Below are 26,337 nucleotides of genomic sequence, written 5' to 3' on the forward strand. Positions count from 1 at the left end.
TTCTCAGAGGTTAAAGAGAACAATTTTTCACTCTTCTCCTTGTAACAACCATTTGTGTATTAGAAAATGGTTATCATGTCCCCTCTAAGTCTTCTCTTCTCCAGGCTAAACAAACAGATTTCTTTTTTCATTTTTCGAGCATAATCAAGTTTGTTGCTCTTCTCTGCACTTTCTCCAATTTGTCCACATCTTTCCTGATGGCACCCAGTGTGGCACCCAGAACTGGACACAATACAGTTGAGGCCTAATCAGTGCAGAGTAAAGCGGATGTTTGTCATCAATTCAGTCCAGTCCAGATCAAGGAAAGAGTTAAGTCTTAGGCTGTTGCTTATTCTCTAAGAATCACCTTCTTCATTCTTACTTCCATTGATGCAGTACGAACATTTTTATAACAATTGTGGCTTCATTTGTAATTCACACACATTGCAAAAATACTCACTGGGATGAGAATTCAGTAGAATTGCTATGAATGTTTGAAGTTCAGTATGATTCACTGGAAAATTACTGCATCACCAGTTTTGGGACTGCAGTATTACTGCTGTTAATATGCTTAATTCAAACTAGCATTGAAAAAGGTCATCTCAGGCTTCATGGACTGAAACAGCATTGCGCAGAATTAACATGTTAGTAAGCAGTGACTGAAAAGGCACTTCTCAGATCAAAGGGATTAATTTAATACTCCTTTGATTTAACTAGGAATCTGTGAGTGGATTAGAGCCTCCCACTACAGTATCGCTGAACACATAATGTGCAGTGCTTCTGCTTGTTTGTGATACTTGATTCATGATAGCAGAAACAGTGTCATAAAGTCGGGGACCCATATTGGTTTTTTCCCCAAAATTAAAGCTAACTGCTGCTCTTGTAAATTGGTGCTGGGCTCCATGAAGCTTGCAAGAGCTGTAAATCTGCACCTTCAGGCTGACTCTGCCCCCTCAAAAACGGCTAAAAACTAAAAGAACCAAGTGATCGGGTTCCAGATTGTATGCCACTGTTTCTCACTTAAGAAAGACTGTGGTAATATGAATTCCTGCTCCTAAATATTGTGTGCATATGGTCATACATAATATAGTGGGTGTATTATTTTTTCTGGTATGCTCAAGGTATTTTTAGTCAAAATATGATTTTCCTCTTCTTCTTCTTCTTTATTGTTTTACTGTCATTGCATAAGGAATACCAAGCATTTAGGACTAGATTATGACTCATGCTCTATTCCCATGCTAAGGAGAAAAGAAACAGTCTCCAACAGCCATACAGCATCTACCTGCAACTTGGGTATGTAATAGAAAGAACGGCTACTCACCTGCTTTCTCCCTTTCTTGGAGCAGAGGCACGTTGGCTCTACTCCCTGCAGTTGCTGGTTAAAGTAACTCAGCTGGCATGGCAGGTTGTGGGAGGGCAGAATAGAAGTTTACTGTTGTTCTGGACCAGCAGGAGATAACTGTTCCCAGGGAATAAGGAGGAAACAATAGAGGAATTGTGACTCAGAGTTGTCTCTGATTCACAATGCCTCATAGAGCTATTCCTGGGTTGGGACAGCTTATGCCCCTTACTCAGGATGGTGCCTAAAGTAAGAATTTAACATTTAATAAGCAGCACACAATTTTCCTCATTCTGTCTCTATTATTGTCAATATAATTTTTAAATTTCATAATATCATATGAAATGTAATATTCCATTAACCATTATTATTGTTCCAAAAATAAATGGATAGCATTTTCACATCTGCAAAGGAACTATAACCTGGAAAGGACTAATCTGTGGAAGTACTTACAGGTAAGAAAGAATCAGTGAAAATCAGGGACTAAATGAAGGTGACATGCCTGTAAATGTGAGACTTCCAAAACATATGCTGAATGTAGACTAGACATATTGTAAGGCTTTATTTTATATTATTTTATTTAAAAAAAAATACATATACATATATATATAATATAATATAATATAATTAATATATATTAGGTTCACAAGTAAATGCTTCAATGAAACAAGTCTATCTGGCAGATAGAACTGAAAGAACCATATATGGGTCAAACAACTAAATCCACATGAGATCTTAGTTTGAGGATGTTTTGCTGGCTATAATGGACTCCAGGACTGATGTGGACAGTTGAGTGAATATAAGTTTTGGAAATAAGGTGAACTTACTGGTTCACTTAGACAAATGAATAGAATTGTTCTATTCTATATAGATTCTTATACCATACTCACCATCCTAGTATGTGCACCGTTTCCATTAGGGCAATAAACAACATGACTAACATCTGTCACTTGTTTGTTCTTTCAGCCTACCCCTCAGTGGGAGAAGTGTGTACTGTGTATTGTTATTTTTTGGAATGTATTTATTTACACACACACACACACACACACACACACACACACACACACACACAGAGAGTTATGTGTTAGAGAAGGCAAGTTGAAAAAAGTTAAGCAGAATTTTAAGCAGAAGATGGTGTGATTTGGTCCAAACTTCCTGTAAGTATTCTTGGTCTGACTCCAAGAATGCTCTGTCTCCTGCACAGATGAGCTTTACCTTTATTCTAGAAAGTTTCATTGTTCTACAGGAGCAAGGTATGGCTCTCAGACAACCATAATCTTACCTATATTCTCCCATCCCTCGCCACATATAATCACTTCCAACCAGACACCTTTTCTCAGCCCTGACCTTTATTACCCATGTGTTAGATAGTTCTGAATTTTAGTCAAAAGGTTATTAATTTGATTTGGGGCTCTGATATACTTCAGGGTTCTTTGCTTTTTATCCTTGGTTATGATGGAGAGCTAAGGGATTTATTTTGTACTCTTTAAAAAAAATCTTCAGAATTTCAATAACTGACTAATATATTGTTCTGCTAAAATGTAAGGACAAAGGGGAAAAAAGTGAAACTGATCCAGCTACTGCCCCTTCAAAAACATACCCCATGAACTAGGAGAGTGTTTCTCAAACTGGGGTCACTGCTTGTGTAGGGAAAGCCCCTGGTGGGCTGGGCCGGTTTGTTTACCTGCCCCGTCCGCAGGTCCGGCCGATCGCTTCTCCCACTGGCTGGCCGCGGTTCACCGCTGCAGGTCAATGGGAGCTGCTGGAAGCGGCGGCCAGTATGTCCCTCAGCCCGCACTGCTTCCAGGAGCTCCCATTGGCCTGCAGCGGCGAACTGCGGCCAGTGGGACCAGCGATCGGCCGTATCTGTGGACAGGGCAGGTAAACAAACCGGCCTGCCCCTCTAGGGGCTTTCCCTACACAAGTGGCAACCCCAGTTTGAGAAACACTGGACTAGGAGAATTTTGCAATATTGACTACAACTTTGTTAAATAACAAATCATAAACAGGGAAAAGAACACATGTAATGAACAGCAAAGGGGACCAAAAATTAATCTTCAGGCCACGGGCACGCTTTGATTTGTTTGCAGTTTCCATGACTCCAAGGTCATGAAAGCTCCCCATGGCCAGCTTAACTATCCAACCTAACAAGACCTGGACCTGGACAATGTTAACTTTGGAGGATACCGTGTTTCCCATAACTTCGCAATTTAAATAAAAATAGTGAATGAGTTTGGATGAGGTAATACTTAGGGCAAGGCCTTGGCCTAGTTTTTGCTTGGCATGATTGTCTTGCCATTTTTTCTCTTACGTAACGTTGTTTAGCTAATGCTTATTGCTGACAGGACAAAGGTGATGTTTTGTGATTGTGATGGAAAGTTTAGATAAAAGGAAGTTATTTAGTATAATAAACATGCAAACATAATGTTAAAAGTACCTCTATTGGGAAAAAACAAGAGCAAGGTGACATGGAAACATAATGACATGAAAATAGTGCAAACAGCAAAAGTTGTGTAAATTGAAGCTTCTACATGTGTATTATATGGATAATATAAGATGCCATGTTTCATGTTGACTGGAGGAAAGCTAATGAAACCTAATGTGGAAAGGTATTAAAAACAAACAAACAAGTGAACAAGGCCCAAAATCAGACAGATATCAGAGCAGAAACTGAAGGAACAAGACTGAGATAACCATCATGAAGTGGAGGAGGGCTTCTCCGTAACTTGGGCCCCTACCTGTTCTGATTTATCTGTTTACTGCCTGGCATAAACATGTGTTCAGAAACTATAAGTGACAATACAGTAGAACCTCAGAGTTACTGGAATTATGAACTGACCTCACACCTCATTTGGAACCAGAAATATGCAATCAGGCAGCAGCAGAGATTTAAAAAAAAACAAATATAGTACAGTACTGTGTTAAACGTAAACTACTTACAAATAAAGGGAAAGTTTTTTTAAAAAATTGAGAAGGTAAGTAAACTGTTTCTGTGCTTGTTTCATTTAAATTAAAATGGTTAAAAATAGCATTTTTTTCTTCTGCACAGTAAATTTTCAAAGCTGTATTAAGCCAATGTTCAGTTATAAAAATTTGAAAGAACAACCATGACACTTTGTTCAGAGTTACAAACATTTCAGTGTTACGAACCACCTCCATTTCCAGGGCATTTGTAACTTTGAGGTTCTACTGTAATCATAGAATCATAGACTATCAGAGTTGGAAGGGACCTCAGGAGGTCATCTAGTCCAACCCCTGCTCAAAGCAGGACCAATCCCCAACTAAATCATCCCAGCCAGGGCTTTGTCAAGCCTAACCTTAAAAACCTCAACAGAAGGAGATTTCACCACCTCCCTAGATAACCCATTCCAGTGCTTCACCACCTTCCTAGTGAAAAAGTTTTTCCTAATATCCAACCTAACCCCCACCCACTGCAACTTGAGACCATTCTGTCAGAATCTGTCTGAAAATGTATAAATAAAGATGAGCATTGATTAAGCCTTAATTGGGTGGACTTGTGACTCAGTTCCCCACCTTACACTGCTAACAAACCAGTTGGTCAACCCCAGCAATGAGTTATCAATGTGTTTCATTGTCCCAGGGCAACAATTGTATCATCAGTCCCATTTGATCAAACCTTAACCAAGCAAGACAGAGATTGTGCTGGTGTGCTGAGGGAAGTGTTTTGAAAAGTTTGCAGACACAGTGAAGTGTCCTTTGGCTGAAGGTGTAAACCAGGTATCAGTAAGCACCCTGGTGGGCCGGGCCGGTTTGTTTACCTGCCGCGTCCGCAGGTTCAGCTGATCTCAGCTCCCACTGGCCCCAGTTCACTGCTCCAGGCCAATGGGGGCTGCAGGAAGCGGCGGCCAGCACATCCCTTGGCCCGTGCCGCTTCCCACAGCCCCCATTGGCCTGGAGCAGCAAACCACTAGTGGGCCATGTGCCAAAGATTGTCGATCCCTGGTATAAACACATGTGAGTCAAATCAGTCCAAAGTTTAAGTTTTCATTCACTATGATTATACAGGGTTTCAGAAAAAGAAAGCCTAGTTGCTGAGAATGTTCTCCCATTCTCACATATGTTGTGATGTAATTTCTATACATTCTCAGTTTACCTGACTCATGTGTGAAGGCATGATTATTTACAGCTGAGAGCACTAACAATTCTTCAATTTAATATCTCTCATTTGGTCTTTCCTACCCCACAATCATTCTTCCATGTTGATTTCCCAAACAGAAAACATCTGCTATAGCTATAATCGCTTATTAGTTTCCCAAGTCTATATATATACTTATGTCCTATATATACCTATATATACTTATATTTTAAATATATTTGTTAAAAAGATGATCTCCAAGAATATCTGTAGTTTCATAGGTTTCAGAGTGGTAGCCATGTTAGTCTGTATCAGCAAAAACAACGAGGAATCCTTGTGGCACCTTAGAGACTAACACATTTATTTGGGCATAAGCTTTTGTGGGCTATAACCCACTTCATCAGATGCAGAGCTTTCATTCCATGCATCTGATGAAGTGGGTTGTAGCCCACAAAAGCTTATGCCCAAATAAATGTGTTAGTCTCTAAGGTGCCACAAGGACTCCTCGTTGTTTTTGTAGTTTCATAGACATGAAGGTGCCCTAGAGTTATTAAATACAGCATAAAGAATAAATTCTTGAAAAGGATTACTTATTGGTCAAGAATCAGTGTGCTGGGCCTCAGAATTCAGACATACTCTTTATTGACGATAACGATTCTAAAGAATAGTTAATATATAAATGAATCAAATATGCAGAAAGAAAGAACTAAATATATGTTTATTTACTAACAGGTACTAAGAGCCTATTAAGAACTGCTCCTAACCAAAAACAGATTTTGCACCAGTCCTTTGTCTTTCCTTAGGAGTTACCAGTGGTTAGTGAATTATATAAATTAGCATTTTATTTATGGTAAATGCAGCATTGCTCCTGGTTTTCTGCATATGCTGAATGAACTAGTAAGAAATATGTAGCAAATTCAGGTGGAGAGTTTTGCTGATATATCTCCTTTGTACTATTTTGTAGCTAATCTAGGGTGCCTAATCATTGATTTAGGAACCTAGTTTTAGGCACCCCTCTTTTGGATAATCTTAGTCCTTGACATGTTTTGCTACATCTGTAGATGTACATATATACAGTAATATGATTATTTAATGAAAGTAAAGACCATATAATAACGCATACATGTAAGATTGCAGGGTCAAGATTGGGAGTTCATTTTTAACTTTACAATTTCCTGATTGGAATATTTAACTGAAATCTTAACTTTCCATTATCCATTCTTCTCCTTCGGTTAATTTAACAGGCGTTTAGAAAGAAACATTTTGGCTGTGTAATTTTGCTGACCAAAGTGCTTCTGACAGACAGAAAAATAAGGATATTGTAATTCTGATCTGTAAGTAATGCAAAGTGGATAAAATTGATACACTGAAGTGGATATATGTGCACTGCAGAAAACAACTGAGTGGATCCTCAGATAAGAATTAACATTCTCTCATAATTTGAAGTTTCTTTTTCTCCTCCTGAACTTTGTTTATATAATGTAAGAAGGTTTCTTTCCTTTTAAGTATTAGTAGGTGAAAATCCTATTTACAAATAACAATTGAGGATACCAAACTAATGGCTTGATTCTGTTACCCCTACTCATGATAAGTGTACCTTACTCAACTAGTAGTCACACTGAAATTGATGGGCTAGATCGGGATGGGCAAACTATGGCCCATGGGCTGGATCTGGCCCATGAGGGCTTTGGATCCAGCCCACGGGATTTCCCCCCGTGGCACCATGGGACCTGCTCTCAGAAGCGGCCGGCTCCACATCCCTGCGGCCCCCAGGCAGACGGGCATAGGGCTCCGTGCGTTGCCCTTGCCTCCAGGCACCGCCCCCCACAGCTCCCATTGGCTGGGAATGGGAAACCGCGGCCAATGAAAGCTTTGGGGGAGGTACCTGGAGGCGCGGCAAGGGCAGCGCACAGGGAGCCCTCCACCTTCCCTCCCACAGAGGCCACAGCACTTCCTGCAGGTGGCGTGGGGACGGGGATGGGCAGGTATGCAGGGAGCCTCCCCTGGCCCCAGTGCGTGCCACTGCCACCCCAGAGCCACTTTAGGTAAGCGGCACTGGACCGGAGCCCGAACCCCTCCTGCACCCCGACCCCCAACTCCATGCCCTAAGCCCCCTGCTTGCACCTCACACCCCAACTCCCTGCCCTGAGCCCCCTCGTACATGCCGGACCCCTCCTGCAGCCCAACCCCCTGCCCTGAGGTCCCTGCTGCACTCTGCAACCCTGTGCATCCCAACCCCCTGCCCTGAGCCCCACCACACCACGCACCCCAACCCTCTGCCCTGAGCCCCAACCTGCAGGCTGCACCCTTGGGCTGAGCCCCCTCCTGCACTCTGCACCCCTCCTACACCCCAACCCCATTCCCTGAGCCCCCCTCATACACCCCACACCCCTCCTCTGCCTCAATCCCTTGCCCTGAGCCCGTTCCTGCACACCAGACCCCCTCCCACACCCCACACTCCCACCCACACCCCAACCCCCTGCCCCAGCCCTGAATACAATTTCCCCACCCAGATGTGTCCCTCAGCCCAAAAAGTTTGCCCACCCCTGGGCTAGATTGTGCTTCATACATGGCCCAGTGTCAAGCTGTCCTGCAGTGGCTCAAGAGTGTGAACACCAACTTCAGGGCAGACAGGTAAGAACCAGGGCACAAACCCCAAATTGGTTGGGAGGTCAAAACTTTGATTTTACAAACCAATTATCAAGTGTAACCTCCCCAGACACTATAACCACTTTAACATGGAGTCACAGACAGTCCCCTGGGGTACTCTGATCTCTCCTGTCACCCAAGTAAGATACTTTTGTGATAAATGATCCCTTACACCAAGGATCACTCCAATATTCAGGTTACTCCCAGCCCCAAAGGACCAGTCACTTATCCCAGGTCAATTGCACTTTAGTTCTCACACCAAAGACAATGTTTGTTGCCAATCCCATAATAAACTACCCAGAGATTTATTATATAAGAAAAGGAAACAAGAGAGTTATTTAAAGGTTAAAGCCAGTACACATATATGAGTTCTAAATCATAAGTTTCAAAAAGTAATAGAAGCTTTTTTTTAAAAAAAATAAGCAAGCTCTATATGTCCTTTAGGGCTAACTCAGACTAAGCACTGGGGATCTTTTGCTTATGCCTGGTAATCCATGCCCCCCAGAGTCCAAGTACCATGAAGATACATTTCCTCCTTGTTAGAGGTTTTTATTCCCCTCCCCACTTTTCCTTCGAGCTGCAATGGGATGAATTCACTCGCAAGACTCATCTTCATGAGGTCGGGGAGTAAACAACATAATCTTTTGTCCTATTTAATGTTCCACTCTAGCCTATCTGGTGTTAATGGGCCTTCCTTGTCAGGAACAACATAACTCTTTCTGCTGGAGACCAGCATTTCACACTAATTAATTTCTCTCTCCTGTCTGGTGATTTACACAGTTACAAAGACTTGCAATACAAATGCTCAAATATTACCTTACAATATGGGACACAGATGTTACAAGTGAGATTAATGCATGCAGCAACTCACGAGCATTCAATGAAATCTAAACACTAAAAACACATTCCTGTAATTCTAACACCTTTTCTAACAATACTAATACACAAGTGAGCCACGCTGATTCCAGCTATGTATTTGTCAGTATTCAGTTGAGGCATGGGGGCTTTGGCCACAGCTGTTAGTGTCACACCCAGTGTCACACCCTGTTAGTGTCACACCCAGATCAAAGTGTTTTAGGCAAGGTGGACCACACCTAGAGCAACCTTAGAAGGTATTGTGCCTCACATTCATGCCTCTGAGGATATGTCTACAGTACAATTAAACACCTGTGGCTGTCAGCTGACTCTGGTTCGCGGACATCGGGTTGCAAGGCTGTAAAATTGTGGTGTAGATGTTCAGGCTTGGGCTGGAGCCTGGGCTCTGGGACCATCCCCCTTTATGGGATCTTAGCCTGAGCCTGAATGTCTACAGGCTCAGGCCCCATAGCCTGAGTTCCTAGAACCTGAGTCATTTGACATGGGTCATCGAGGGGGAAGGGTGAGGTAATGCACTGTAGATACTGTAGACACCCTGAAGCACAATTCCCTTCCTTCTTCCTTGTTGCTCTGGGGAGCCCAATAGTAGCAGCAAAATGTGACTCCCTCCCCAATAGGGTGGCTCAACTGTGCTAGCTCATGCATTGGGAGTGCGTGGAGTTTAGTTCTGCCCATTCCTTGCTCCACTCAGGCCACCTGTTCTTGCACAGGAATGCAGTGCATTCATTTACTCCTGCATGTTCTGGGCAGCCTTCGTGGGGATTCAATAAGAGTTCTTATTCCAGAGCTGGGAAGGAAACTCTTTTTCTGCAATAGTTTGAGATGTCAGAATTTTCCTATCTTAGAAGAGGATGGAAAGTGAAAATATCAAAAATGTTCACAAAGAGAAAATCTGAAAAAAAATAAATAAATAAAATTCAAATTGGGACAATCAAAATGTTTTATTTCAATCTTTTCAAAACACTACATTTTGGTTTTGAGCTTTTAATATTTTTACTGCTTTTTTTAGTGTTAACTAAAATTGTGAAAGAAAAAAGTTGTTTTGAATTGAAATGGCCAAAATTTATTTTAAAAATGTGGAATTTCATTTCTTCTTTTCCAAACTATTTTGAATTGGCACATTTGTTGAAACCAACTCTTTCTCAATTAGTTTTAGTTTCAACTAACATTTTCTGGTAAAAAAAAAAAGGCTTAAACAGAAAATTCCCAGCCACCTCTACCTACTACCTTTTACTTCTCTGTCCAGGAACCCAGTCCGAGTCACAATCAACCCTAACCAGACAAGAGACAGAATAGGCACTACTCAACACTGCTAAGGAAGTTGGAATTGGGCCCAATGTTTCTTAAAGTTTCAGCTACCCATAAGTATCTCTGGATGACTATCACCTGAACCATTATGCCCTATAAAGTTACATATATTTTCAGCATTATTAGATTGTAATGGGAGTGTAGAGCTTATAAACTAAAAAGAAACAGACAAGATGGAAAGGGTCCAAAATCCGAGCAAAGTGATCAGGATAGTGATAAACATTATCCATGTCTCTTTTTTAATTGCCTTAATTTGCAATTTACCGTAATTATTTTGTTGCAGAGATGGGATGAGAGGGGGAATGGCAGGAGCTGTTGAGGTTATAGTAGAAAAGCGGAAGGAAAATAGAAAAAGAGAGAAATGAAAAGAAGGGGAGATGAGGGAGGCAAGTAAAGAGAAGATCACAGAAGTCCCTGCTTCTCCCAGGGACTGGCATATCAAAGTACTATAGCAGAATATTATCTCTGTCATAGAGTGAGACAACATAATGGTGAACCATGATATTAAAAAAAACTACAATAGAAAGCACTATAATAAGACTCTATTTCATGTGCATATGTTGCAGCAAGAACAGGAATTAGACATGTAAACATTTTAATTTCTCTCAACCCTGTTCTTCTGGTTCCTTCTCAGATGGCAGAGACATATTCAGAGTTTATTTGAAGGGAGCAGGTTGGGAAAGGAGGAGAGTTTGACAGCCCTCCAGCCCACGATTTTCCTGTGATTGTCACAAAAAAGAATGTTCAGTACTTACATAACCAATGCAAAAGGAAACTAATGGTATCCTCTGACTGTCAGTCACACTAGCAAATATGTTTTGCTCACCCTTTTCCCCTACACCAGTCACAGGGAAATCCAAAGCAAAAGATTTAAACTCACCCTCTTTACGCTCCAAATGGACTTAACAGCTGTCAGAAGTGGTCAGCCTCCCCATTTTAAAACATGTTCTTTGTTCTTTGTTTGTTTGTTGTATAAAACAGCTGCATTTTTTATCCTTTCCTAATGATTACAAGCTGGGTTACGTACTTGTATTCTCAGACACAATAAATATATGCCAGAAGAAGGCTAAATAAATTATCTAGATTACTTCTGCATCAACACAGCTTCCAATTTAGCTTTACTTTTCACAACCTGAGTGAACTGCACTACTAAAAAATTCACAGCACACTAAAAATTCCCTTCACCCCTGAACCCCAAACAATTTCATTAGAAAGACTGAGTATTGACTATCAGCTGTATGTCAGTTTGATGACTCCATGGCTATGGCAGCATTGCAATCACACCTCCGCTATATGCCAGAATATATTAACCGGAGCATTTGCTAACAGATAATAGCAGGAGACTTGTTGGGGGAGTGGGGGACTTTAAGGTTTTGGCTGCTGTGCCTTTTTTATTTTTTTTGCTGTGCTATATTTCTGTTACAAGGTGATACAATAGCCACTCTGAAAGGAGAACACATTTTGGCACATCGTGAATAAGGTGTTTTACACAAAGCAGATGATGTTTCATTAACTGCAAACCCTTTGGCTGCCTGCATATCTCTCCTTTACATATACTGTAAGCTCAAGGATTGCCAATGCCAGCTTAATGAAAGAAATAAACTAGTGTTTATCCATGGATTCATGGAGAGTCAAAATCTCTTTGACATACTGATGTGCTAATGTGGACTGAGAACATTGTTGCCTCTGAGTCTGAACACGTGATTCATCTATCTTCCTGGTGGGGCTATTTCACTTACACACAGCTTCCTCATTTTAGCCAGAGGACTGTTATGTAAGACAGATGCCATCATGTGTATCATCAATACAATTTGTTACAGGTGACTTTTTTGTTTTGTTCCTGGTAGGGAACATCTAACAACCAGATGGACTCAGGCTGGGGGTTCCTCCAAAACATTGTTATGCCTCCTTTTCAGTGTGTGGTTGTACAATCATCTGGGGTTTCTTACTGATATGATTGATTACTCTGCTTTAATTGGTTTTCATTACATTTATTCAGAGATGTCACCTTTCATGTCCAAAACAAACATCAACGGATCCAGTACTCACCACTTATTGAGGAGAAAAGCATCACACTAGTAGCTAAGCTAATTTTCTCTTCCTAGCTCCTTGCACTTACCTGCAGAGGAAAGGGGATCCATTTATTTCTCTAGTTAGTAAATGCCCTTATAATACTAGCAAAGAGATAATATTTTGACTCTTGAATCCAGTCCAACTACCATCCAAAATGCTAGACAGAGGGCTACAAGAAGATACCGCTACACTATGCAAAAATCTCTTCTCTTTCTACTGAAACCTATTAATTATACCTTCACAGTTGCTAATCTCTGTCAGTGTAACATACTGCTGTTAGCTTTGTTTTTACCTGAAGACTGAACTATTATTTCATTCTTTCTATTAAAGCTTTAAGCATTTTACAGTGCTTGTTTAAAATAGATCAGGAGGGGGGAAATAATTTACAAATGTTACTGTATTTAAGCCAATATTCTCAATGGTAGACTCAAAATCAATATTTAGATATCTAAAATATGTGGCTTAATTTTCATAGGTGCTAAGCACCTCTGACAGTGGGACCTGTGGATGCTCAAGTGCCTCTGTAAGTCACAGCACTTTAGGTCTCTAAATATGATTAGGACTAGATACTTATCTTTAGGCAACCATATTGGAAAATTTTGGCCTTGCTCCTGTCATTTACTATCAGTTCACAAAAACAGCTAATGGATGTGATCTTGGAGAAAGAACTCTTACTTCTAGTGGCTCTATCAAAACTTGCTGACATTTTCGCCTGTTTCACGTTCTTACAGAAAATAATATACCACACCACATATTTTATATCCCAAAATAGATAGTTAAAGGAGGGGAATCACATCTTTAGTCTGGTATTACATTAATGTCTATTGGATGCAATGGTAGGGAAAAGCTTCTATACAAGCTATGCATTACCATTACCATTGTCATTAACCTACCATATTATCGAGGCTCCGCTGTGCTAAAGTCAAATGTATACAACCACTTCCGTCATGGAAATAATAATATTTTTTTAATCCATGAAGATGATGTATAAGAGCTTTTATAACAGGAGATTATTCTTCAAGAGGAACTTTTCAACTTCTCTTACATAAATGTGTCCATTTTTTACATTCTTTATTCAGTTCTAATAGTTTTTCAGTCAGGTTTACTGAATAGATTTTAAAGATCAGAACATAAGAATGGCCATACCGGGTAAGGCCAATGGTCAATCCAGCCCAGTAGGCTATCTTCAGACAGTGACCTGTGCCAGATGCTTCAAAGGGAATGAACAGAACAATTTATCAAGTGATCTATCCTCTGGCAGCCAGTCTCAGCTTCTGGGAGTCAGAGATTTGGGGACACCCAGAGCATGAGATTGTATCCTTGACCATTTGGCTAATAGCCATTCATGGACCTATCTTCCATGAATTTATTTATTTACTTTTTAATCCAGTTATACTTTTGGCCTGCAAAACATCCTCTGTCAATGAGTTTCACATGTTGACAGTGTGTTGTGTGAATCTTTTAAACCTGCTGCCTATTAAGATGTTATTAAAATTGTGACATGAAAAAAGAACAATAAACATTTTTCCTATAGTTTGCATCATTCACTGAAATTGCCTTTGTTTTATATGCCACTTCTTTATATAAGAAGGAAGTAAATGCATTAAGTATTTGACCTCTGACACTGCACACAAGTTGTAAGAAATTCACTAAATTCATATGTACAATTATGTAAAATTCTGTACAATTATGTGTAGTTAAGACTAAAATGCAATTTCTATTTTAAATCCCTTTTCCTATGTACTGAAACCTAAAAGAGAAGATCTGAGTCTGAGGGATTGTCTTTAATTAAATATGAATAGAAATTGGTTGGACTCTCAGTTACAGAAGGACCAAAAAACCTCTCAGGTTTGCTTTTTCTGTATGTGCTTGCTGCATTCCAGATTCTGCTACTGTTAGTCACACTGGAGAGCACCTTACTCTGCAAGTGATCACATTCACTTCAATAGTGGTAATTATAGAGGAAGGTTCTACACACTGTGAATAAGGTGTGAGAATGTGGCCTTGGGTCCATAGTTCAAAATGTCTGTGTTTTAAAAACAAATGTTGGCAAATTAGTCAATTACATAATTTGCTTTAGGGAATTTGATTATTGAAATGACAAAGCTTTTAATGGCACATTACCAATCATCCAGCTGGAGTATTATGTCTAATTCTTGGAACCATAATTTAGAAAAGATGTAGACAAATTGGAAAGAGTCCAGAGGAGACCAACAAAAATGAAAAAAGGTTTAGAAAATCTGACCTATGAGGAAAGGTTAAGAAAACTGGGAATGTTTAGTCTTGAGAAAAGAAGACTGAGAGGGGACTTGATAACAGTCTTCCAATATGTTAAAGGGTGTTATAAAAAGGATGGTGATCAATTGTTCCCGATGTCCTCTGAAGTTAGGACAAGAAGTAATGAGATTAATCTACAGCAAGGAAGTTTTAGGTTAGATATTAGGAAAAACTTTCTAACTATAAGGGTAGTTAAATTCTGGAATAGGCTTCAAAGGATGGTTATGGAGTCCCTGTAATTGGAAGCTTTTAAAACAAGTTGGACAAACATTCTCAGGGTTTACTTGGTCCTTCCAAAGAGCATGGGGGCTGGACTTGACTTTTCTGGGTCCCTTCCAGGCCTACATTTCTATGATTCTATATATTAGCCATGGTAGTAGATAGAAAGCACGAAGCAAAGGGTTGAAATCAGGCAGCTTCTCAAAATCACACAAAAATCAAGGCTTTTTAAACCAGTGCTAGTCTTAAAATGAGACTTACTTATGCAGTGCTAATTTCCTAGGCATGTAAAAGTCCTTTTTGGCATACAACTATAGAAAGTATTAGCAGTGTTGTATTGCAATGATCCAGCTTAAAACCACCTTCAGAAATTTTAGACAAAGGCTCAGATAAGTGAAAGCTTTTAGATAAATCTTAGTAAACAAGCCAAAGCAGTGGCAAACAGTGTTCAGATAACCAATAAGATTGGTAAGAGTGAAGCTGATGAGGCACAGCAGGAAAGAATTTATGAAGGCAATGTAACATACTGAGACCGATTCTGAAGAATTCCAGATCTTTGCATTGTAGTATTATAATAATATGTATCCTGTTCATAAACATTAAATAGCTGTACTGAAGAGGACATGATATTGACATATACATGCTGACCAAGAAAAGTGGCAAGAGACCAATTTAATTTTTTTATGAAACCTTCTATATCGTCTGTGTTTTACCACCTTCACATTTCCTTGTTTTACCTTCATTTGAAGTCTTGTGGAAGCTTTCAGCCGTTCATAAAAAAAATCAAAGAAGTTCAACATCTAAGTTTTTGTTAGGATTTTTATCTACACCTAAAGCTATCTATATATCTATATCTATATCTATATCTATATCATCAGTCCCTATCTTCTGCTTGAAAGCTCTATTTGGCAAGTAAAAGTAGTATTTATACTCTGGTTGTTACACGTTTTCATTTCACTTTTTTTTCTCCAAGCCTTTGGTAGATCAAATGTTTGTAAGAAGCATATACAGTATTATAAAAGCAGTTCATAGACTATCAACAATGCAAAACATCCTGTTAGGCTTTCAAAGCAAATGACAATAAGGGGCTGAAAGTTGCAACTCTTTCCTCCCTTGCAATCATGAAAAAAGTAAAACCAAAAAAGAGCACAGACTGTGTTTCTACTATTCAAGATGCCTTTCCATAATTTCATTTTAATCCAATGCAGACACAGATTTCCCTACAAATGCAAAGATTAGGCCATATAAGGATAAAACAGTCCAGTTTATTAATGATATAACACACAAAATGATATGTATGACATACAAGTGTAATTTTAGCTCTACTGTCATTTGTGCTGCTTGCTCCTGAATACGAATATTTGCTTATATTATCCAACAATGAACCCAGATGCCAAGTCTGGAATGTATTTCCCATCATGTGATGTGGTTTTTGACTGAATGATCTCTTTCATAGTCTGTTGGCAGGTTCCATTTTTGTTGTTATTTATTTAAATGGCTGTAAGGTTAGTTCTAGATCAGGCTATTGATGGGCTGCCACCTCATGGCCATATTTCCCTTTTGAATTATCACTGATTGCAAAGACATAGTTCTTTGTGTCTCTAAGAGTTGAGAGCTTTGTATACCACTAACAAGACCCTTTAAGACTTTAAGCCAATATTTCACTCCACACAGAAAAGATTATTTATATAATTTAGAAATTCTGATCAGTCATGCATCACTGTATATCACTATGCAACTAATGATTCTCTGTGTAAGAATACTGTGATCATAAATGGAATGTGTGCAAATAAAGTGTTTATACATTTGCATGTGAAAATAGTGTTTCCAAGTATTTTTGGCTAACCTTCTCATATTAGTGACCACAGAAACAGAATTAGAAAAGCTGCTGAAAGAATTACACAAATGACCAACCAGAGAAATCTAGAAAAAGTATATTGCTGGATTTGTTTGTGATAGTTTACACATTTTTAAATGATAAATAATATAAATCATATTTTAATATATACTAAGGAATTTCCAAATTTAGAGAGAGACAGAGAAAGAGCGAGACACACAGCCCCTGAAGAATAGCCAATAGCTCAGTGGTTAGGACACTCACCTAGGATCTGAGCCATCCATGTTCAAGTCCTTGCTCTAACCCAGTCATTGTTATGACTGAACTGGGTCTCCTCTCTTTACCCAGGATTCCATCTTAAACCTTCCCAAGGAAAAGTTCATTGAACTTATACACTTCTGCAAAAAGTTTCAGTTTTGAGAAAGCAGCATTTTTGACAAAGCAGCATTCCTGACCAACTCTACATAGCTTGTTGTTTTTGTTTTGGTTTTTTTTGTTTTGTGTTAAACAGTCCAGTGGATCTCTCCACTTCTATGCTAGACATTCACTCTCTATAGGTGTCACTTTGCTGGGGAGAAACTTACCATCCACACTACCACCTTCAAATCTTCTGACACTACCTCCCCACCTCCAATAACTGACATTTCGCTTGATATATCATTTGTAACCTGGACTGTTTTATTCTTGTATGGCCTAATCTTGCAGTTGTAGGAAAGTTGGTGTCTGCATGGGGTAAAAATACCTAGTGAGATATGGGAATGTGTGTGTATAGGAAGGGGGATTGAAGAAATGTACTCTGCCCTTGGGGAGGGATGGGAGTTGGTGACTGCATAGTCTTATCTCTCAGGTTCTTCCTATGAATCTGTGGCTACTGAGCCCTGCTTGACCAAGGAAGAGCTATGGGCTTAGCATTGCAAAAGTACCAAGTTTTAGAATTTAGCCCCTAGTTCTCAAAACGTTTTTTAAATAATAAATCAGCCACATCCATGCATAGCTAAAGCTTTTGTTGACAAAGTGAAAGATGATTGTTTAAGCAATTATTTTTAAACTTGGTAGAAATTTAAAGGCTCTTAGAGAAAGAGTGGAGCATGCTCATACAAAAGCTATGGCCTGGGAATATTAATAAACAAAATCAGTAATGTGTTACTCTCAGCATCTAAAACTAATTATTTTTGTACTTTTTATTATGTGATTATAGAAAAATTCAGAAATAAGTGTGTATTTACTGTTCAGTTTTCAATTTGCATTCAGCACATGTAACTTTCAATTTGCATTCAGCACATGTAACTAATCTAATTAAAATTATTTAAAAGAAAAATAAATAGCATTTAATATAATCCAAAACTTGATTCCTAAATGTAAGGTTGCCTAATATGGACAATATTTAGCGATTGATTTTCTAATACTTAAAATGTTATGATCGTCAGTGTTTTAGCAAAAATGAGAATACTTCTCACATCTTTAGATGATGTGACCCTTATTCAAAATGATTTGTTTGCATATAATCCTATAGTTGTTCTTGACATATTGCAGAAACCACAACTGCATCCTTACCTTAAGGACTTTAAAATCAAAGGGGTTCAAGCCAATGCTTATTGAAGTCAATGGGAGAAGTTACATACAATGAAGTTACAATCATATGGAGAGATGGTTTAAAGCAAAAAGACAGGAAGAAGATAAATACACAATGAGAGTTCAAAGTTGTTACTTTCTGTGTATTTTTCTTTTTCATTAATTTGGCAAGTAGTAGTGGTTGAGGAAGGTTTTAATGGACGAAAGAGACATTGTGAGGCATACAGGATCAAGGATACATTGCAGACATTGGGAGTAACATGTGGAAAAGTTTTAAGGCTCTTGTGTGAGGAAATAAAAGTGGCCTGAGGAATTAATGGTACACAGAGTCTAAGCATGAAAATGATAGAGATAAGAAATAAGCAAGAGAACAGCTGCACAGTCTTATATAAGCAGTTCTACAATAAAGAAAAAATATGTTTGTGCCAACATCAGAACAAAGCATCTAGACAAAACTGGAGAAGTGTATTTGTAGGCACTGCACCCCACAGAGGGTAGGGATTTCACTATAACCACTATTGGTGAACAGGAGAAAGTACGGCTAAAGAGACCATTCATTTGCATCAACTTTCTAGCCAAAAAACTTCTAACTTACACTTTTAAAAGTCATCTGAACTGTTAACAAACTCTGAAATGGCTGAGCGGTGGGACTGAACTGAGAGAGAGGGAAGGAAAAGGGGATCCTACATTGTGGCAAGAATTTTGCTCAAGGCTCCTCTGCGTCATTGAACCTCCTCCATTGAAGATTCTTCAAAGAAATGACAGAGGCAACTCTTTGCTAAAGCTGCAGAGGACAGCAATAGAACAGAATGTACTCTGTGAGGGACCCCCAACCTTGCACCAGTATAGCTGAAATCACTATGGCTGGGTTAGGAGCTGGAGCCTTACGACAGGACCCAAGACTATTCCATCCACTGACACCAAAAAAGGAGTGGGGGGAAGGTAAAATGAGAACAGAGACAAGTAGGTAGACATGACAGATGACTTGTAAACTAAGAGGACAAGGAACCTTGCATTGCTGGATAGGGGTAGGGTGACCAGATCACCCAAGTCAAATATTGGGACGCGGGGGAAGGGAGGGAGGGTGGCGTGGGGGGGGGGGGGGGGGCGTGGCAGGGGGGGGGCAAAAAAAAAAAACCTTCCTCCGCAAGCGCTGGAGGGAGGCCTGGGAGACTCAGGGGAAGCACGGGGCCGGGGTGAGTAAGAGTCCGGCCTGGTCCCGAGCAGACAGGACTCAGTCGGGTGGTAGGGAGAGGAGGGGGGCGGCCCGCGGGGCCAGGCGGCGGCTGTTCTCACCCCCGGGGAGCGGGACTCGGGAGCAGCCGCTGCTGCAGCTCCCACTGCCGCAGGGGAGGAAGCGGCCATGGTGCTCGGTGGCTGCGGCTCTGGCGCCCCCAAACCCCCCGAGCCCAGGCCTGCTGCGGGGACCCAGCAGCGCGCATGCTGCGCCCAGCCCCTGGCCAGTCGCGTCTGGGCTGCTGCCCAGCTGGTGCTATCCCGCGGCGGCTCCGGAGCGGGGGCAGCAGGCCCCAGCCCCCCCGTCCCGCTCGGGTCCCGCAGGGGAACGAACGGGGCTGGGCTGCCGATGCCTCCGCCCCGGGGCCGCCGCGGGATAGCACCAGCTGGGCAGCAGCCCAGACGCGACTGGCCAGGGGCTGGGCGCAGCGTGCGCGCTGCTGGGTCCCCAGAGCAGGCCTGGGCTCGGGCGGTTCGGGGGCGCCAGAGCCGCAGCCGCCAAGCGCCATGGCCACTTCGTTCCCCCGCGGCAGTGGGAGCTGCAGCAGCGGCTGCTCCCAAGTCCCGCTGCCCGGGGGGGAGAACAGCCACCGCCTGGCCCCGCGGGCCGCCCCCCTCCTCTCCCTACCACCCAACTGAGTCCTGCCTGCTCGGGGCCAGGCCGGACTCTCACTCACCCCGGCCCCGCGCTTCCCCTGAGTCTCCCGGGCCTCCCTCCGGCGCTTGCGGAGGGAGGAGGAATGGTGAGCCAGGGGAAGAGGCGGGGATTTGGGGAGGGAGCCAATCGGCGGAGGAGGGGGTGGAGTCGGGGGAGGGGGGTACGAGCACTTCCGGGCTCCAGGCTCCGGCGCATTTCCTTGTTTGTCCAGTGTCCCGACGGCACGTCGGTCGGGACGCGGGACAAACAAGGAAATATCGGGACAGTCCCGATAAAATCGGGACCTCTGGTCACCCTAGATAGGGGCAAGTCACAATATGACATGGGAATTATTCTTCGTAGTACTATTCTATGCACTAGCTGCCAAATGACAGTGGTGTGAGGGCAGGATTATGGTTCATTACAGAGAGAAGCACACTGCACAGTTTCCCAGGGTGCAGCACCTACCTCACCAGTATCAGACCATCATTCCTGGGGATTCTGTCTGCAATGTAGTGCAGTCCTCCACAGCTCCTCTCCTAAGCCTCAGGGCATCAGGGCAACTATTTAGTTCCTATTCTCCAATAATATAACACTTTTTTTTACATCTCTGTGTCTTTAAAAAAAATCATTTCCACAAGACTGAATGGGAATAACTCCATTCCTTTCCATTTAGCTGATTGTTTTCCAATTCATTTATTTATATCCTGCCTTCTGTATCATATTTTTCTCAGTTTGATACCTCTTTGAGGGTTGGATGTCTTTGAAGCCTGTCTTCACCAAGTGCCCTAAAAACTTATGCTTCATGTCTGCCTCACACCAGGAGTATGTCTTCATTTGCCAAAATATCACAGGGACTTTATTTAAAGACAATCTAAGGCTTAAAAAAAATATTCTCCCATATGGAACCTGAAACTGAGTTTGAGAGATCCAGCACTCCAGATTCACAATAATTCCTTCTTAACAATATTTCTATTTTACCTCTGATAGAAACTATTGATAGCTGAATCTCTACCTGTCACAACAAGATATGCATTTTTCCTCAATGGATTTGCCCGTGTGTACTCTTTCCAGAGCTGAGGAGCTGTGCACCACAGTTACTACAGCCCTAAATTTGCAACTACTGTTGTTTTTTTCCCCAGCAGAGGGAGAATGGAAGAATGAGGAAGGGTTTCTTAAGGACTAGGATGCTCATTTACTTTAACTTCTTACAACTGTGCTGTTATGAAAATTCCATCTGTGGAACATAGCTTTTAGTCTGGCTTTCCCCAGTGTGCACTGTGACAGCCAGGTCCCTGAATGGTTTGGGTTTCTGTTCAGGCAGTTTATGAGCTCTAGGAAGCTGCATAACTTTTCAGCCCTTAGGTATTTTTTGTATCTCTACTTTTAAACACATTGAAGGAATTGAACACCAAGATGACCTTAAAAGAAGTGAAGTTAAAAAGGAGCTGAGAACCTTTTTAAAATTCATGAGGACCCTTTCTGTCCTCTGCATTTCATGAACTGATAAGAAAAATTAACACTTAATATATTAACTACAGAAAAAGTAGTAAAGTATATATGTCATTTGTGAGGAATTCTACTTTCTGAGTGTAATACCTGCACTTATTCTTAGTGCTGAAATTTTGAGCATATGCTGTAATTCTTATTTCTTTCCAAAACTGATTTTATGTCTGCTCCTCAATAAGTACTACAAAAAGACAAGAAATGAAAATAAACTATAAACAAAAATAATCTTTTAAATATACTTTAAAAACATTATTTTTGATAATTTTAGAGGGGGGGAAATGGATATGGAAAGGAAGAGATCAGGTGTGTTTAATGTATACTGACAGGTTTCAGAGTAGTAGCCGTGTTAGTCTGTATCCGCAAAAAGAACAGGTGTACTTGTGGCACCTTAGAGACTAACAAATTTATTAGAGCATAAGCTTTCGTGGACTACAGCCCACTTCTTCGGATGCATATGCATATGTATGCATCCGAAGAAGTGGCGGATGCATATGCATATGTATGCATCCGAAGAAGTGGGCTGTAGTCCACGAAAGCTTATGCTCTAATAAATTTGTTAGTCTCTAAGGTGCCACAAGTACATCTGTTCTTTTTAATGTATACTGTCTTTTTTTCCCACCAATTTATTGTTGTGGTAAGCCCCAAAAGCAACTGTAGGTGGCCTTTTTTAGTCTATTGTATAAATACTGTATAGATGTCAGGCCCTTCATGGTGTTTCTTCCAATAACTGTAATACAAATCAGGACTGACAAAATAGTATGAAAAGAGATTCATTGATATATGTGTTAATAAATTGTTAATAAAATAAGAGAGTTCATTTTGTCATTAGCTATTTTAAAATATTTGGACATTTGTCTGTTTATTTATGAAAATATTTACGAATCCAGACACTTTCACAAGAAATAGCACAAGTGCTTATTCACCTATCAATTTGTACCAAGCATATTTATGTTCTGCTGTGTCATTCTCCTGTTTAAAATTTTTCATTTGTCCAGTCAGAGACTCACAGTATATGTGTCTTTGGTAATTAACTAAAAATCCCAAGAGTTGCAGAAACAGTGAATTGTAGACAAACATACACATGCCATAGTATGGAATCTGTTGGAAAATATTTACAAACAATAAATACATTTCTGATAAATTAGGAATGATTTGTGTACAAAATTGTAGTTTTGAAACTATGTCTGCAACTTTAAGAACAAACTAGTTAAGGATTTGTAAGTGGCTACCTAGTCTACCTGAACATGGACAGACTGAGGTGCTTTCCAAACTGAAGACAACAGCTATAATCTCCCCCAGATGTGTGAGGCAGTAGCAAAATAGGGACCCTGGACTTCAGAAAAGCAGACTTTGACTCCCTCAGGGAACTGATGGGCAGGATCCCCTGAAAAGCTAATATGAGGGGGTAAGGAGTCCAGGAGAGCTGGCTGTATTTTAAAGAAGACTTATTGAGGGCACAGGAACCAACCATCCCGAAGTGCAGAAAGAATAGCAAATATGGCAGGCATCCAGCTTGGCTTAACAGTGAAATCTTTGGTGAGTTTAAACTCCAAAAGGAAGCTTACAAGAAGTGGAAATTTGGACAGATGACTAGGGAGGAGCATAAAAATATTGCTAGAGCATGCAGGGGTGTAATCAGGAAGGCCAAGGCACAATTGGAGTTGCAGTGAGCAAGGGATGTGAAGGGTAACAAGAAGGGTTTCTACAAGTATGTTAGCAACAAGAAGTAGGTCAGGGAAAGTGTGGGACCCTTATTGAATGGGAGAGACAATATAGTGACAGATGATGTGGAAAAAGCTGAAGTACTCAATGCTTTTTTTGCCTCAGTCTTCACAGACAAAGTCAGCTCCCAGACTGCTGTACTGGGCAACACAGTATGGAGAGGAGGTGAGAAGTCCTCAGTGGTGAAAGAACAGGTTAAGGACTATTTAGAAAAGCTGGACTTGCACAAGTCAATGGGTCCAGGTCTAATGCATCCGAGGGTGCTGAGGGAGTTGGCTGATGTGATTGCAGAGCCATTGGCCATTATCTTTGAAAAATTGTGGCGACCGGGGGAGGTCCCGGATGACTGGAAAAAAGCAAATATAGTGCCCATATTTTAAAAAGGGAAGAAAGAGAACCTGGGGAACTACAGACCAGTCAGCCTCACTTCAGTCCCCAGCAAAATCACGGAGTAGGTACTCAAGGAATCAATTTTGAAGCATTTGGAGGAGAGGAAGCTGATCAGGAATAGTCAACATGGATTCACCGAGGGCAAGTCATGCCTGATCAACCTGATTGATGAGATAACTTCTATGATGAGATAACTGGCTCTGTGGATATGGGGAAAGTGGTGGAAGTGATATATCTTGACTTTAGCAAAGCTTTTGATACGGTCTCTCGCAGTATTCTTGCCAGCAAGTTACAAAATTATGGATTGGATGAATGGACTATAAAGTGGATAGAAAGCTGGCTAGATTGTCGGGCTCAATGGGTAGTGATCAATGGCTCAATGTCTATTGGCAGCTGGTATCAAGCATAGTGCCCCAGGGGTCGGTCCTGGGGTCAATTTTGTTCAACATCTTTATTAATGATCTGGATGATGTTATTAATTGCACCTTAAGCAAGTTCGCAGATGACACTAAACTGGGGGAGAGGTAGATATGCTGGAGGGTAGGGAGAGATTCCAGAGTGACCTAGATAAATTGGAGGATTGGGCCAAAAGAAATCTGATGAGGTTAAATAAGGACAAGTGCAGAGTCCTGCACTTAGGAAGGAAGAATCCCATGTGCCGCTACAGACTGGGGACCGACTAGCTAAGCAGCAGTTCTGCAGAAAAGGACCTGGGGATTACAGTGGACAAGAAACTGGATATGAGTCGACAGTGTGCCCTTGTTGCCAAGAAGCCCAACGGCATATTGGGCTGCGTTAATCGGAGCATTGACAGCAAATCGAGGGAAATAATTATTCCTCTCTATTCAGCACTGGTGAGGCCACACCTGGAGTACTGCATCCACTTTTGGTCCCCTCACTATAGAAGGGATGTAGACAAATTGGAGAGAGTTCAGCGGAGGGCAATGGAAATAATTAGGGGGCTGGGGCACATGACGTATGAGGAGAGGCTGAGAGAACTGGGGTTATTTAGTCTGCAGAAGAGAAGAGTGAGGGGGGATTAGATAGCAGCCTTCAAGTACCTAAAGAGCTGTTCCAAAGAGGATGGAGCTCAGCTGTTCTCAGTGGTGGCAGCTGACAGAACAAGAAGCAACGGTCTCAAGTTGCAGTGGGGTAGGTCTAGGTTGGATATTAGGAAACACTATTTCACTAGGAGGGTGGTGAAGCACTGGAATGGGTTACCTAAGGAGGTAGTGGAATCTCCATCTTTAGAGGTTTTTAAGGCCTGGCTTGACAAAGCCTTGGCTGGGATGATTTTGATGGTGTTGGTCCTGCTTTAAGCAGGGGTTGGACTAGATGACCTCCTGAGGTCTCTTCCAACCCTTATATTCTATGATTCTTTGACATCCTTTGTTCCCTCTTGTACATGCAGAAAAGCACTGTTGGGATCCGACCATACCTGCCAAGATCTCCTGAACCCTTTCCTTATAAGAATGTCATGTATCCCACCAAGGGAAACTTCAGGCTTTAAAAGAGGTCCACACACATGTTCTCCACTACTAAGGCCAAAGCCCTATACATTTGACCTTTCCACCAACTTGTTTGACCCCAGTTCTGTCCCTGATTAGCCAGACAACTCTACAACAACATACATGTATAAATTGCAACAAACAGAAAATCTACATCTAAACTTCCTGGCTACTGACAGGGGGGTGAGAAAACCCAAAGCATGGACCAATCTTGTTTTAGGAGATCAAATACTTCTCATTCTCAAATGGTAACTAGCTAATCCCTCAGCACACCCAGAGATGCTTCAGGCAACCATACCAAACATGTAAAATAATCGAATTGTGTGCATGGGAAAGGGAAGAGGGTGGGGAAAGAGGTAGGTGGCAACAATGAAGAAGCCTCAGCACCTGGCAAGATCCTATATAGGAGATTTGTTATAAACTTGATTGTCCAGTGGATATCACCTGTAACATCCAAATCAGACAATCAAACCTACTGTGGGTATGACAGCTTGCCTGAAGCTGACAGTAACTCATTCCCTCCATTCTTCTCCCTCTTCCTCCATGTTATGGTTAATGGCATACAAACAGAGAAATAGATACAAAGATAAACACTCTTGCTGGAATGTTGCTACATGACACTACTTCATTTCTTAGGGTATGTCTACACTATGAAATTAGGTCGAATTTATAGAAGCCGGTTTTATAGAAATCAGTTGTATACAGCCGATTGTGTGTGTCCCCACATAAAATGCTCTAAGTGCATTAAGTCGGCAGACTGCGTCCACAGTACCAAGGATAGCGTCGACTTCTGGAGCGTTGCACTATGGGTAGCTATCCCACAGTTCCCGCAGTCTCCGCTGCCCATTGGAATTCTGGGTTGAGATCCCAATGCCTGAATGATGCAAAACAGTGTCGCGGGGGGTTCTGGGTATGTCATCAGGCTCCTCCCCCTCCGTCAGAGCAACGGCAGACAATTGATTTGCGCCTTTTTACCTGGGTTACCTGTGCAGACAACATACCACACCAAGCATGGAGCCCGCTCAGCTCAGCTGAGCTCACCATCACCATATGTCATCTGGGTGCCGGCAGACGTGGTACTGCATTGCTAAACAGCAGCAGCTAATTGCC

This window comes from Chrysemys picta, chromosome 1 (genome assembly GCF_011386835.1).
Source record: "Chrysemys picta bellii isolate R12L10 chromosome 1, ASM1138683v2, whole genome shotgun sequence".
Lineage (NCBI taxonomy): Eukaryota > Metazoa > Chordata > Testudines > Emydidae > Chrysemys > Chrysemys picta.